The sequence below is a fragment of the Agelaius phoeniceus genome, chromosome 6 (assembly GCF_051311805.1).
Source record: "Agelaius phoeniceus isolate bAgePho1 chromosome 6, bAgePho1.hap1, whole genome shotgun sequence".
Classification (NCBI taxonomy): domain Eukaryota; kingdom Metazoa; phylum Chordata; class Aves; order Passeriformes; family Icteridae; genus Agelaius; species Agelaius phoeniceus.
In genome coordinates this window covers 33,998,107-34,012,124 of record NC_135270.1, presented here as the reverse complement: position 1 = coordinate 34,012,124, position 14,018 = coordinate 33,998,107, and the positions used below count along the sequence as shown (strand labels likewise).

The 14,018-nt window shown below is 34.1% G+C and overlaps 1 protein-coding gene across 2 annotated transcripts in view; it reads right to left on the bottom strand.

Annotated features, from left to right (window-relative positions):
• Positions 1–13,948, bottom strand: part of LOC129121953 (ciliary microtubule associated protein 1A-like) — a 111,929-nt gene extending 97,981 nt beyond the window's left edge. For both annotated transcript variants that reach the window (XM_077180372.1, XM_077180371.1), the window contains exon 1: positions 11,571–13,948. The gene's annotated coding sequence lies outside the window, so the exon portion shown is untranslated. The remainder of the gene's footprint in view (positions 1–11,570) is intronic.
• Positions 13,949–14,018: the final 70 nt, after the last annotated feature.

Here is a 14,018-nt window from a genome sequence, read left to right as displayed (position 1 = left end):
TTTAATGAATTGTTCAAGCGTAACCAGTAAGCTTTCAATAGGTATAGGTATTCCTATAGCTCTGAATACTTAACAATGTTTAATTAACTTGTTTTCTTGAAAACAAACAAAGTTTGTTTTTGTCACAGATATATTCACTCAACATGAATGAAGAAATAATTACTACCTGAAGATGATGACATGATCACACACAACAGACAACTCAGAATAGGGACAAGCATGAGAAGACATAATATTGGATCAATTGTATTGTCTACATTTTTCATCATTAGTTTCTTGCATGAAACAAACCAAATACTATGAAAGAAGTAATTTTTGAACTATCTGTGGACTTAAGAAATTACCGTAAGATGAGAAAGAGAACAGTTCATCAAACAACAGGGATTATATTTCACTGAGGGTAGGTGAAGAGTCACACAGTAGAAAAAGAAGTTCAAAGCCCTCTGTGCTTTACTTGAGAAGACAGATTGTGCACAATTTTTTGAGATATTTATGAAAGAGTGTTGAGCGGTGTTTATCTACTGAAAAAGAGAAAAAAAACTGAAACAAAAAAAAAATACATGTAACAACTAAGAAACCAAGGCGTGGTGAGTCTAGTCTCATAGTAACTTAGGTAACCACATCTAAAAACCCTTACATACATTTATTAAACTTTGTAGGGGGAAACTATCTGGTTCTTTGTTGCATCTATTCATAAGGCAGCTGCAATACCTCATTTTATAAGCAGAAACATAATTTTTCAGTTCATGTTTAATAATAGTCCAGTTGATCTTTTGATAACTGCCCTTTACTTCAGAGAATGTCTTCTGCCTTGTGGTTTATTTTCCATTCATGTTTTCATGTGTAACTATATTACCACCTCCCAGTCTCTGTTTTACTAGACTAAGCAACCCAAGCTCTTCAATTTCCTTGAGGTTTACCTTACTCAATTTAACTGCACCCAACTCAGTTGAACTCATCTTTATTAAAAACAGATCACAAAAAATGCACCACAGTATTCCAGGTGATGTTCAGACATATGAAAGTCTTGTATAATGGATTTAACACTTACCTGACAACTATAAATACATCAGATCCACAAGAACCTCTAGCTCTTTACACGCTTACAGTCAAAAAAGTGTAACTTATGGCAGAAATTGTTGTTATTTTCACTTCATATTATAGACTTTCATCCCATTTTGTACAGAATTTGTATTTTGTATTACTGCATGCTTCGAGGCTACCCAGCAGTAAGGTATTTTTGCATGAAATCTTATCTCCTGTCTGCTCTAACATCTACTACTTTTTTAGTATGTTTTGTTTTGCCAGTGTCATTAACAGAAATATTAAATCAAATAGTTCCCTGAAACATTTCTTGAAGAATGCTATTTCAGCATGATATTTTCTTTTTCAGTAACATCTGTGGTCTCACTACACATTTTTTAATCTTAATTTATAAATGCCTTCATTAGTCTACACATTAAGATCAACATTTTAGTCTATAAATTTAGTGAAAGGACAATGAAAAAAGGTTACCCATCACAAATATGTAACTGGATTCTGACATTAGCAGTAACATTTGTTCTCCATTCTGTATCTGGGAAGTCAATTTCCCATGGTTACAACAGTCCTAGTAGGGTTTCTCTCTCTAATAGTATTTCAGGAATCTGAATTATCTAATATATCTAAATATATACTAGACCCCTGAGTGTTCTTCCAGTAGGATCTGTTTAAAAGCTCTTCCATAAGTGAGGCAGCATTTGCAACTCTAAAAGACAAAAGTAGGCATATTCTGTTCTTTAAAGCACAGCATCGTGGTAATACAATGCTTTTCAAAACCAGCATAACAGGCACATCTTCTTGGCTTAAGAAGATAAAAAAGTATGTATCCCTCTGAACTAGAATAACTGTGAAGGAAAACAAATGCATATTGGGGTTAATACTGCACAGTATTAGTATGTACTAATGCATGATTCTTTGTAAAAGATAAAAAATCACACAGAATACTCTGCTGAATTGCCTTGTTTTCCTGCAAAGAAAACCGGAGCAGACATCTTCAAGAGCAAATCAATCAATTTTTCAAATTCCAGTAAGAATCCAACTTGGTAAAAGGCCTAAAAGATTTATAGTTACAAAGATATTTTTAAAGTAATAAATAATACCAAAATAAGGCATATTATACTGCTGTATCAGTAACAAAATGTACACAGAAAGCCCAAGAACTTGAAAGCTGAAGTATTGAGTTTAAAAACCCTACCAGGAAGCTTTTGGATCATTGGATTTTTGGACCACATCCCATAGACATTCTTGGACCAAGTCCCATGGGCTGTTAGAATAAAGTCAAAACCTCCACACTTAATCATACGGAACAATGGAATGGGTCTCATTTTTTCAGTTAATATTAACTCCACAATGAAGTCCAAAAATGAAGAGCTAACTAGCTGTTACTGGATAAATCAGTATTGAGATATACTAGAATGCACAATTACCCATTTTGCCATTGATTAAACCAAAAGGTTTTAAGGAAAGAAAAAAGATGTACACAGATATTTCTTCCTTGGCTTTTTTTTGTTTCTACAGATGCAAGGCCAAAAAGTGTGACAACAGTAAAAAATAATATATTTTCTCACAATTTTCCACTATAGCCAGAAAAGTTCCTTGCTATTTCCAAGCTGTCTCTATTTAACAGTTTTGTAGCTTTGTACTAATTTCAAGCAAGTTGAAAATTTAACTCTTTATATCTTATATGACACTAAAAATGTAGATAGTAAGAATTTGGTTTTGAATCAACACAATAACACAGTCTCTAAAAGAAAGCTGCATCTACACCCCAAAATTTTCCCAGAATAGCTCTCCACACTTCTGATTTGTAAATCTTCTTCTAAATGAATTATAATATGCTGCTTGTCTTTAATGGATTAGAATATAAATTAATACTACATACATTTCACTGTGCTGAACTTGTAAAATAAAGCGTTACTGTATTTAGTAATGGTGAATACTTTTATAAGCAGCACACAAATACATTACTTTGAAGCTGGTTTACAGATACTGCTGTCTGTTAAAATATGACCTGGCTTCAAAGCCATTAATCCAAATCAGACTGTAGCCTACCTGTGATGTCCAACAAGCACTAACTGGTAACATTTCCCAATTATAAACTTCATTCTTATGAATGTAGCGAATGAAGATGTGGAAGTGGATGAGATCTCATTTTGGATAAGACTCTAGTCCTTGTTAAAATGTTATTACTGCAGAGCTGGTTATACATCATCATTGATATAACAATAACAGATGTCTTACTTGTGCATTCCATTTCTGCCTGCCTTTCAGCTATGATTTTACAACTTGTAAAGGATTAGAAAAAATTGCCAAAGGACTTACAAGAGACTTCTGCAGTATTATTTAGAAGACAAGTGTCATATTGTTTTTACAAACTCGTCAACTAATGTAACTCTCATTCGAAGGACTATATTAATGTTTTACTTTCCTAGTCTGTGAAATTATTGATTAGGGGCTAAGTTTATCAGTAAAGATTACTACATATGGCATCACTGACAGCTAAGACCTAGTGCTAACCATGAGGATACTGCCTAAGAACACTCACATTTGCAAAGAACTGCATATAAGGAACACTATTATATTCTTCCAAGGTTTTTATGAATTATGCATTGATTACTGATTCTATAAATGGTTTAAAATAGTAAAGGGAATTGATTTGAAGCGGTTTCCTTTTCACTGTTCTTTCTTTTACTTAAATAAACAGGAAGATTATGATTACTATTTTAAAGTTCCTTAACCAAGGAAGTTCAAAAACTTGACCTATATTTTGGCATGGAAGTTACTGTCATGATTCAGGGAAGGGTTAACTTTTCAAAGGTATTCTTCTTAGAAAAGCCTCGTGGCATGTAAAAGACATATTATGCACACCTAATAGAATAAATATTCCAATTAATTATGAGCCTGCATTGTAGCTAGAAAATAAGGAACAATACTCCAGTTCCCCAAATGAGCACTCTGAAATAGCTAATAAAAAGGCTGAAGCCCTACAATTTAACTTTGAACCATGAATTTTACAAATAATTGTTGCAGAAATTTTAGGTTTTGCCACAAATACTTACTATTATCTCCACTGAAAACTTTCTTCTTGTGAGGATTGCATAATCAAATTCTTAATGTATTTACATTTTCAGTTTCAGTTAAGAAAATCAAATTTCATGCAAAATCTTGGAGACGTTGTTCCTCAATTATTTTTTGTCAAAGCTATATAAACTCCATTCCCATTCAGTAACTAGCTCACATTTATGGCAATGGAGATGGGTACAGAAATCACACATCCACATCTGAGGTAGTCAGGGGAAGCCACACAATGAAGCTTGCTGGATTAGCCTTGCAAAGTAAAATAGAACACTGATAAATGTACCACCACACTGGCACACATTCTGATTTCTGGACCAAAGCTGGACTCATCTTGACCAGTTCAAGGCACAGAAAGAGCAGCTCACATTCATTTACATCACTCTGTATAGAAAAGAAAGCTCAATTCACCTCATTACACAGTTTTTCTAAAACTCTACCTTTTTTCCCCTAAAAATTACTTTATCGGTTTAAAAATTCCTAGTAATATAAATGATGAATTTCACTCAGATGTGGTAAATCAAAGACACATAAAAATTTAATCAGTTTCCATCTTTAGAAATTAGGCCTAGGTAGCACATCAAACATATGACAAGAAAAAAAATCAGTTTAAAAATAAGGGGTGTCATGTATAGTTAGTATGTAATATTTTTGCAAGAAAGCCAAGCATTCTATCCACTGACATATATAAGCCTTTCTCTGACACCTCTAATAAGTGGGGAAAAAAGGACAAAAAGACTAGTTCTGGGAGTTATCAGCTGCAACTATATGATGACTATCTACAGCACTACTCACAACTCAAATCCAAACTTCAGTTGTTTAAAGGCTGAAAAAGACTTTATGAGACAATATATCAAACACTGAAGAAAAGTTCAAGAGGTGATCTGAGCAGCAACACTCACTTTATATCGATATATTTACTATTTAACCGACCAAAATGAGGAAAACAAGACACAGCAAAACTAAGTGATAAAAATATAGCTATACAAGCTCAAATCAGGCTACTTACACTAGAAGTAATTAACCACAAAGAATTTAGTAAGAACCTGTATTTCTGGGTAATTTTTAATTAAGTTCTAAGTATATTTTTGGATACCATTTTCTCTCAAAATGATAATTCAGGTGCTGTATTACAAGCAGCAATTAATGAATGAAATACCTAAAATATATCTTAAGCAAGAAATGGTCATGGTGACTTTCCTTCCAGCCTTGAATCAGAAAGAACATTTAAATATTTTAGAAAATGAAATTAAATTTGAAACTCATTTTGAATGCAATTGCTTAAAGAGAAACACATGAATTAGGCTTTACATATATAGCACAAATTCTATCAAATATATTGTTTACAATACTACAACACTAAATACAGAAATCAGAAACTCATTTTCAAAAATACTTTTTTTCTTAAATGGCATCATCTAGTAAGCTCTTTTATTGCTTTGAGCAGTCTTATCAACTTGTCTTGAAAGACAGCCATGCAACATGGCAGTAGTCTACATTTTCACTTACCCTTAGGGACTACTTAACCTCTTGTTTTACTTTTCCTAGAACAAAGCAACAGTAAGGATAACCAAGAGATGATATATATGTCATAACTATGTAAAGGTCAACAAGGTTTAAACACATTGGGTTCTACTCATAAATATTTGACTAATAGGAGTGTATTTTTCATCTTAAACCCTAAGATTGGCATCTCAGTACGCAGCAAATTATTCTGACTGAACATGTACAATACATGATTCTCAAGTTGAATTTCTCCAGGTATGTGCCTGAATGCCAATGTCAAAAACCAAGGACTGGCAATAATTCTTTTCTTACCATTCCTTACATTATAAAGATAATTGACTACATCAGCATGAGTCATATAATGTGCCCGAATCTGATCCTGCCTACATCAACATTCAATGATTCTGGATTCACACTAGAGTACTTCAGAGCCTGGTTTTATACAACTCATTACTAACCAAGTGGAAGCTACATTAAGTTTGTAGATCAGAAAGAGCAAACTAGTTTTATTACAGGGGAACAGGCAACCTCAGTCAGGACTAAGTTTAGGCAACCTACACTGCCTCTTCACAAACCCTTGAAGCAACTGGTTTTAGTGCTGCTGTACATATTTTCATAATAGAAATACACTCAAAAGTTTTCCTCCCAGACAGAATTAAAACAAAACAACCAAGGAAAAAGAAAAAAAAAAAACACCAAGAAAAGCACCAGTAATCTAGAAAATCTTTTTATAATTGAAAAGGAAATCTCTTTGATGTGTAAATAAGTAATTAATGGCTACCTACTTTCTACTGTATGGAATCATATACTTTTGTATTTCAATTATTTAATGTCTGATACATCTGTATCATGCAGCAGTATCATCTTCTCTCTTAATTCTTGAACTGAAAAACAACAGATCTGAACAAGAAGCCATGTGATTTCAAAGAGAAATTCATCATATAAACCATATTTTCCTTCATAAAAAAGAGAGGTGAGGGGGAACCTAGACAACAATTTCATACATTTCCATGTTTTCCAGGCTGTTGGATTAAGCAGGTTTTTCCCCCCAAATTGGTATGGCTTGAGTTAGATTTAAAATCTATTCCCACAGGAGGCTGATAAATGGATTAAAGTGGAACATAAATTCCCTGTGTCACCCAGTCCCTTAAACCTTGATGTCAGTAACATGCCTAATAATTCCATTATTATAAACGTCAAATATGTTTTACATGTGTTAGAAAGAATAAATGGGTAACAGAATAAATGGAACACTCAAGAAACTGTAATGCTATTACTATGTTCCATGAAAAAAATATCTAATATCTATATTACAGGGTTCATCCACTAGTATTTTTGAATCTTATTTTCTTGAATTTTGCATTCTGAATCCACTCCTGTAAGAGACAGACCAGCATATTCATTGTGCTACAAATAGTTTGCTTTCTCTTTATGGTGCTACTTATATAAGCTAGCATAATAGACTGGAGAGTGAGCAAAGGCAGAATAAAAACCCACAGTGTGATTTTTTTAGTAGTTAATATGAGAAGCAGCACAAAGGAATCTTGCTTAGAAAATATGAGAATTTTTATTCTACTCAGCAAAAGGAAATGCCTCAGCTGAAGCAGTGTTTGCACTGGATTTTAAGAAAGATGTTGCAAAGTATAGAGAGCACAAAAATGACAACCCTTTCAGAAAAATGACTTACAAGAAAGGACTAAAAGAACTGGGCTTGCATACACTTCCAAAGAAAGATGGGAGAAGTGGATCAGCATTACAATAACCCTGAAACAAGTAAAAAAGCCAGTGATTTATCATTTTCCCATTTCCTCAAAGTACACAGAGGAAAGTGCTTTCATTTGCAATCCATAGGCTTGGAATTAAATACTAGAAAGAAGCTTTTCAGGTTCAAGTGGAATAAAATACTGGAACATTTTACCAATGGAGACAATAAAACCTCATTAGGAAAATCTACAATAAAAAATTAGAAATACTTTGGTATGATACAGCACAGTTATATTTGATACTATCACATACTTGATCAGGTTGACTACATAATCTCAAAGTTAACTGCATTCAACTTTTTCCTGATTCTGCGATAATGCATTCAAAGAGTATTCCAATCCTCTAACAGTGAAAATATTCGATATGTAATGAGAGGTAAGAATTTTTGAATAATACACAACAAAGCATTACACATTTTAGAAGAAAAACAGTGAAAGAAACCTCAGCTATTTAATATAAGGTGTATATATATAAGTATAAGGTGACAATGGAAATTTCACGACTAGGGGGACAGAAAAAAATCACCCTTAGTCTACTTCTGTGTCCAATCTCAAAGCTTATGGGACCTAGAATAACCCAAAGTTCCCTAAAAACTGTTATATGCCTAAAAGTTCCAGACAACATATAATAAGGTCCTAATTCTCAGGTTGGCTAATTATATATGGCACCTGCTGAAATCAAAACAGCATTGGTCATTCACTGCAAGCTACCTCTTTCCTGCTTCATTTTCTTTGTGTGCGTGTGAAAGGAGGGAGGCAGAAAAAAAGATCCAAATGAACACAACAGCACACAATTCTACAAATTCAATTTATATTGCCAGATCTTAGATACTGGATAATAATGTTCTCTCTTTCACAATTCATTCTTAGCCAGAATTTGCTCCTCTTTCAGAGATTTTGATAAAAAACTATAAAGCACAATACTGGAGCTAGTTTTAGTCTTGTACTTTCTATTTGAAATCCTTCTGGCTGTAAGAAGAGATATAGACAACTTAGTTACTCTGAGGTACTATGTTTCTGTGAAGTTAATAAAAATAATGAGGCAATTCAGCAGAGCATTGCTGTCTCATAATGCTTCAGAAATATACTACAAAGTTATAAAATTTTGCTAATTAGGAAAAAACCATAATGCAATCTATTAGTAAGTATATTTTATTAATATATTTGTATTAATAATTTTGTAATTTTGATTTATTTATACATCATAACATCATTGTTACTATGTCAAAAAGTGTGAAACTTGTACATTATACCACGCATTTTGATGTACAACCTCATTTCAGTCCTACTCTTTACCTGTATTACAAAACAGCTCCTAATTTCTATTTTTCCCTTCCTTTTCCTTACTTACATAGAAAATAGTGCACCTCTTCTGTACTTATTTTAACTCTTAAATTCAAAATTTGGTCTCACTTATTCTTTACTGCCAACTGTTCACGTCAGACATATTAAGCATTACAACAGTATCTTATTGAATAAACACAAGCAAAAAAATATATACTAGTATATGTATTTTCAAAACACATTCTCCTCTGTTATGTATATTTTTGTATACTTCTGCACATGTGTTTATATATTTTTTAATTCATATATATATGTATGAGAGGAATCAAACTTGAAAGATTTAGCCCAAGGCTGTTCACTGATTCGGGCTCTCCAGCAGAGTACACTCAGGACCTGATTTTTCAGGGTACTGTGCCCAGTATGTTCAAGGTTTGACTGTCATTAAATTCAGCTCCACTGATAGTGCTTAGCATTAAGTGCAATGACACTCTCAAATGTAAACTCCTAGCAGAACATATGCAGGATAATCATATTGCTTAATGACTGGCACCTAAATTTAGAGGTCTAAATTGTGAGGTCAATCCCTCAAGGCTCTGCTACCATCAACAGAGAGAGGTAGCCTTGCATCCTTATTTCCTCCCATATGTTGGCACTTATATTTTCAAGGCTGTCCAGTGAGTTGAATTCACAGTTGATTTAGATGAAAAATAATAGTTTCAGGTGTTTTTTGGCATGTTAAGTTTTCAGCTGGATCAGCTGATCTGTCTGACCATGTACGTGCACAATGTGCAGTAGCAGTACTACAAGTGCACAGGCATTACTCTGAAACTGGCCAGAGCCAAATGGAATGACCTCTTTAGAGAATAGCTTATGGCACCAATGTAATTAAATTAGATGGCTGGCAAAGAATAACATGCATATTGTGTTAAAAAAAAAAAAAAGAACACATGGAAAGAAAAGAAAACTCCATCAAATGACTTCTAAGCTTACATAAAATGTACATAGAGGCAAGGACAGAATCTGTATTAATTGAGTAGCAGTCCAATTATCTTTGCTCTTAAATTTTCTTTCTACAGGTCCTGCTTCATTCAAATGGTATGTAACCCAAATTTTGCAACAAATAAGGCAGGAGTTTTTCAGAAAAAAAATCTAATTAATCACATGATTACAGGGGTTTTTTTCCATACAGTGAATAAAACTGAAATCCTCTGGGGGAAAAGCAGTATACAGTAGTTAATGCAGTGTCTTAACAAATACAAACAAAGAGGGAAAATTACTTCAAATAATTTAAATAATTATAACTTTAATAATAACTTTAAATAATTGCATTTGAAAACAGAAAGGTATTTTCATATAGGTTTCTGTATCTGACTACAGAGAGCTTAAAAGGGCAAATCCAAGCTCCAGAAATTTCATCATGTGAAACTACAGGAATGTCAAGTGGTAGGGTAAGAACACTTTGGGCATGTTGCCATCTCAGTTACAGAAATTGATTTTTAAATAACTCATCATTTTCAACAATCTTTTACATCTTGTTCCAGAAAATACATAAACATGCAGCTAAGAACCATAGAAGTGGCCCAAGTCCATTAAAATTGATAGACCTTCTATGGACCATAGATCAGGCCCCATGAGTATAAAGCAACATCCTCAATATGTGGCAGTGAACTTTTTCTTTTCCTTTTAAATACTTCAACAGGCAAATAAGTAGTTTATAGAAACATATATCTAGTATAATAATAGTACAGAAAATTTAGATTAATTCGCTTCAATGACTTCTATAATTATGAGGAACAAATCTGTAGACCAGAAAGAAAACAATGTCTGCCCTTTTTAATTGGTACTCTGCTATGTATAATCATTCTATTGCTCCTATTGATGTCATGTACTTCATTTGTTGTGGTATCAAACAATCCCATGTACACTTTTAGAGAAAAAAAACTTAGGGTGACTTACCATCTTGTGAAATGGCAAAACAGAATGTTTAACAGTGATGCACAGACCAACTGCTTCTTTTTTGTTTGTTTAATACATACTGAAGATACCATGGTTTGTTTCACAATACAAGCACTTTCAGAAAGTACATTAAAACCCATGGATATAAATTAGAACATAAATTGAGGGTTCTCCTTTTTTATGAGGTAACAACGGGATCCTGTGGAGGTGTTTATTAGACCAAGTTAAGTGGAAGCATTATCAAGTTTTTCTTTCAATGAAAAAATGTCAAATAAGTAGAGCTGAATTCCACAACAACAAAAAAATACCATTAAATAGATTTAACAACTGAAAAACACTTCTTGAAGTACATCCACCAAACTAAATGAAGTGGGACTAAAAGCATTAGAAAATTCTAACCAGCACCCCAATCTGTAGCCAATGAGATTCTAGTTTTAGCATAGCTCCCAACATTAGCATCTACAATCAATTGATTGGAAAATATATATGAGTGCTAGCAGACTTTCCATTAATTTTGTTACAGAAAGCAACATGGACCAGAGATTTTGTCTATGAAGAAATGGGGTGATAAAGTAAAATGACAGCTGCACATAAGGCCAGAAAAACCAAATCAAAATTTGCCCTCTGTGCATGAATTGACTCCGTATTAATATCATACTCTAATTATCTATTCTTAAAATATAGCCATTTTAAGCTCTGTGGAGAATAATGACTGGTATTTTAACTCTGAACTTAGCTGTAAATCACACTATGCAATCATCTTAAAGTAACAGGAGACACATACTAATATCACACACTACCAGGTAAAACAAAGCAAAAAAGCAATGGAACAAAGGTCCATTCCTTACTGTCCTACACCAAGTGTGTCCAAGACTACCTACCAGAAAGGATGGTCATTACTGGAAGTCCTCTGCCAGGTGTTTTGCTCTCTCTCCCTGTCCTTACCTTCCCCCAATAGGTTACATGTCCTCTTCGTTTTTCCCCTGATTTGTCATTCCCAGCTGTTTGTTTTTCCCCATAGTTTTTTTTTTTTTTTTTTCCTTTACTTTCTTCTCGGAAGGGAACTTTGTTTTAGACAGACTGGAAACCAACTTCAAGGCAAAAATCAGGAGCAGCTGCCTCATGCAGATACCATGGAAACACCTAAGAACAAAGCGAGTACACAGTAACTACTTCCTGAGAACATTCCTCCAGCATCCAACCATTTGCAGCTCTTCTTAAGCCAAATGTAAATTTAAGTTTTTCCCACCTTTTATTTTTCTTATATATTTCATCCAGCTGCTTAATTTGCTTATGCAAACTTCCACCATCTACATCATCTCACAGTAATAGATGTCCACAATTTAATTACAGATGGTCTGATGTTTATTTGATATAGTAAAACTGGAAAGGCAGTTTGATTGATAGAAAAAAGTATTTAATGGACTTTCTGCTAGGAAACCTCTCTTTTTTTTTTTTCTCACTGGATTTTTGAATGTTTTATTTGAAAACTTCTGTATTAACTAATTTAGGCAAAGAGTGGCTTATACTTTACACACAGAACTTCTCATCTGTGTTTTGCACTGCACCATGCAAAATGCTTCCCTGCAGCAGTTCACATCTGAGGGCTGTTACCTCCCTATGACAGCATGGTATTAGCTCCTCTTGGTTTCAGTGAACACTCATGTTAGAAAGTAATCTGCTTTTTTAAAATTGATTTTGGAGTCTACAAAATCTTGATCCAGTAGGGGAGACTACACAATATATCCAATGTGTACGTAATATGTACAGGAGATGTTTGTAGTTTGGTCCATAGACTGATAACTTCGTACTGCAGTTCCAAGCTATTGTTCTATGCATTGCAGACTGAAGTGCCATTTGATTTATTAAAAAAAAAAATCAAGAACATATACTAGTGAGTAAGTAATATGAACAGTAATATAACAGAAGTTATAGATAGCAGCATTAAGACATTTAAAAACATCTTCACTGGAAATTATGCCACAACAAAGATAGAAAAAATGTTGATTTGTTGGTTGTTTTTCTTATTTTTAAAGAAGCACTACTGATTGTTTCTAAAGAAGCAGTAGTAATGTAGTGAAAGACTACTTATTATTTTTTTTTAAATCTATTTCTAAAGAAAAAGCCATAATTATCATCTTTGTAAAGATAGGGGGAAATTACCTTTTCTATGTTTCAAGAAAGTTATATCCTTATGGGCCTTTAAAATGGATATCAGATGGAAAGAACCCCATCTTCTCTCCCAAACATACATATCTCTGACTACGCCTTTTGACAGAGCTAAAGAAAGTAAAGTATCTTTACATTCAATAATACTCCTCATTAAAAGAATGCACTTTTTTTCAATTTCACTTATTATTTTTCGGTCTCAGCATGAGGAATAGAATCTGTAATTTGTCTTAGGTTCACTGCATTTCCCTTCACTGTGGAGTAATTAATGAGTTTCAAGCACTTATATTTAGGCCATAGCATCAGAAACATCTGTTCCTAGGAGGGCTTCTGGTTCCAAACAAAACTCACCAAAATTCATGGGAGATCAAGAGACAGAAGATTCTGTGAGCACTCTCCATCAGAAACCTTAATGACTGACCCTGCTGACATACCCATGCTATTTGCTTATCATTGAAGTTCTAAATTTTGTACTCTTGCAGTAAACTGGAAAGTTTCTAGCTAAGATACTGGAAAAAAAATCAAAACGTGATCCTAAAGCTTTCAAGAGAGAAAGCAAGAGAACAGAATCTATAATCTATAAAAATAAGAAATTCAGTTCTTAACCCATACTTTTAAGTGCCTGAAATCTCAGGGCTAGGACATCACTAACCTGTATGTAGCCCATGAATGGAATTAAATCAAGATCTATGTGGGCACTTATATTTCTTGGTCACCTGCACAGTCAATTCTCTTCATAACCACTAGTCTTTTAATGCTGTTTTTAGGAGAGTATACCTATCTTTGAAATTATAAAAGTTACTAAAAGCACCCAGCACAGAAACTAGGACTTGCAGTATACTTATTGATATCTAAATGGTACCTAATAATACTGCTTGCCTAAGTTTGAGCCTTAACAAACTTTGAAGGAAATCCAAGCACAAACTAGGATTGTTCTCTCCAAAAATTCAGCAGGAGTCTTTACCCTGCTGCATGTCCTGTCGGCATCCGCAGCTATATTACTGCAGCTTTTGTTTCGACTTTGAGCAGCAAGAAACAGTCATTTCAGCGTGACTTGCGAAAAGGGCCTTGAAAATGACACTTTTAAGGCGCTACACAGCAGCACCCGCGGCCCAGCGCAGGCGCCCCTGCACACGAGCGAGAGCCCGCACTTCGGCCCGCTCTGCCCGCTGCGGCCGGGGCCGGAGGCGGGGCCGCCCGCCGCTCTTCCGCCCTCGCAGGCAC